At 41.1% G+C, this 2328-nt stretch overlaps 1 long non-coding RNA gene across 1 annotated transcript; it reads left to right on the top strand.

The window, feature by feature from the left end:
* Nucleotides 1-1022: 1022 nt before the first annotated feature.
* On the top strand, nucleotides 1023-1717 carry LOC133419823 (uncharacterized). Its single transcript, XR_009770556.1, has 3 exons — nucleotides 1023-1162; nucleotides 1284-1392; nucleotides 1669-1717. It is a non-coding gene; the product is annotated as an uncharacterized LOC133419823 (long non-coding RNA).
* The last annotated feature ends 611 nt before the right edge of the window (nucleotides 1718-2328 follow it).

Raw genomic sequence — 2328 nt, 5'->3', positions numbered from 1 at the left:
AGTTCACAGAAAGTGAGAGGTAGCTAAGGTGCAACCTGATCTCACAAAAATCAGTTGAAAACAACGTGTATAATAAATTAAGCAGTGGCACCTCATTTTAGGAACGAATTGGTCATGAAGATGAGGGACAATCCATTCACCTTGATCATCCATCCATCCATCCATTATCTATACCCGCTTTATCCCTTGCGGGGTCACGGGGGTCTGCTGGAGCCTATCCCAGCTCATTTCAGGTGAGAGAAAGGGACCTTGATCACTGATGGGTCAAATGATACAGGTATTGTTTTGATAGCCATTGTATACATTTGTTTGTTTTCCACACTTTCCAGTACCTATTTCTTCACAGAACATTTCAGTGTGGTGTGTAATCATGTTAAACATGTAACTCATCATTGCAGGACAAGAAAAGATGAACCCGCTCACTGTGCGAGTTTTTGACAGTGATTCTGGAAAAGTTGTCGATAGATTTTTGGATATGTGCACAACAAGTGGGCGTAGCTGTGGCACAGCGGAAGTAATCTTCCAAAAAATGAATAGGGTCTTACAGAAACATGGCATACCTTGGGGAAATTGTGTTAGCTTATCAATTGACAATGCACCTGTGAATACAGGAGCAAGAAATTCCATTGCATCCAGGATTCTGAATGAAAATGCCAACACATACATCCATGGGTGTCCCTGCCACATTATCCACAATACCGCCAAATAAGCTGGACTGAGGTTTTTGGAAGTAATTTTGATCATGTATGCTTTCAGTGACCTATCTGTTGAGCCTAATCCCAGGTTAAATAGTTTGTTAAGATGTGGTGTAATGAATCTGTGATGTGATTGAATGTAATGTCATTATAAAACATCATGTATTGCAGGTGACTGGATTTCACCAGCTACTTCAAGTCATTAAGTAAGTCATTAAGCGCATATTTCACTGACACAAATGCAAGATTACTACAAGACTGAAATGTAAACATATTTAGTATGCACAACCTATGCTTTTGTATTCACAGATGAGAAACAACCAAGGTTTAGAAGGCTGGTGGATGCATTTTCTAACCCATTAACAGAGGTGTACCTCCTCTTCTACCAAGCAACATTTCCAGCCTTCTCCACCTTAAACCTCCTACTCCAGAGAGAGAAGTCCTCAATCTTCCTTCTACATGAAGAGGTCAAATGGAAGGGTTGAGCTATGCTTCTGCCAATAATGTGCTGTACTTGGTCATTTTTTCATTTGCTCATACTTTGTTCAAATGTCATTTGAAAATCTTTTCTGAATTACAACTTTGTAGATGACAAAGTTCATCCGCAAGTTGTGTGCAAAGTTTCTGAAGCTTGCAGCACTGCAGAACCAAGGAGTTCATGACATCCAATACAAGGACCCATCAAACCAACTGCCAGGTAATATTCCCAAGTTTCTAATAGGCAGATACACATACAATGTCCACCCACTGATCACAAATAGACTGTTTGTGAGAGGACTGCTCATTCAGTTATATGAGACTGATGTCACTGATGTCATGGGATATACATTTACGAGGGTTATGCAAATTAGCAGTTGTGGTTGTTCTTGGTTGCTAATGAACTCTGTTAAGGAAACTTATAGAAAACAACTATTATTGTGAACTTACCTGTTCCTAAGGGTAAAGTCTCTTATTTACTCTATCTCTCTGGTAGGAGAAAAGCTGAACATTGGCTTCATTACTCGAGCTACGCTCAACAGGCTCCTTGATGGGAGACATTACACCACAGCAGGTGGAGAGGTTCCAGCAGGCTGCGCTGGCATTTCTGTTAAGGGCTGTGGAGTATCCATGAATAAGCTTCCCCTGAGAGAGACCCTGCTCAAACATCCAGCAGAGGACAGAGTGTGGAGTGGAAGATGCTCTGTACTTTGTCGAAAGGTAAGGGTTTCACATTTTGAATAGATTGTGAAGTTTGGTGATCACATCTGAAAAACAAACCTTGTTGTTTCTCCTACTGTATCTTCATCAATTCAGTACACATTGTGTTCTTTAGGTTTCCTGAACTGCTTCCATTCCACGGACCCCTAGAGCATGATCAGCTCAGTGAGGAGTTCCTGGACTATCAACTGATGGACATCCCTATGCCCCAAGACCCAGCCACGTTTGACACTGAGGCTTTCTGGAGGAATATGTCATCACTGAAGAACAGGGTAAGAAATATTCTGCACCATCTGACATAAACATTTACTTTATCAACTTTACAAATGCAAATATTTGAGTGTAATTAGGCCTCCTTGGTACATTTTTTCAAAGGTGACTGGTTTGAGCAGATTTGGACGGCTGTCTGAGATTGCCAAACTGGTGTTAGTGCTTC

The sequence above is a fragment of the Cololabis saira genome, chromosome 19 (genome assembly GCF_033807715.1).
Source record: "Cololabis saira isolate AMF1-May2022 chromosome 19, fColSai1.1, whole genome shotgun sequence".
NCBI lineage: Eukaryota > Metazoa > Chordata > Actinopteri > Beloniformes > Belonidae > Cololabis > Cololabis saira.
This window is presented reverse-complemented; position numbering and strand designations above follow the sequence as displayed.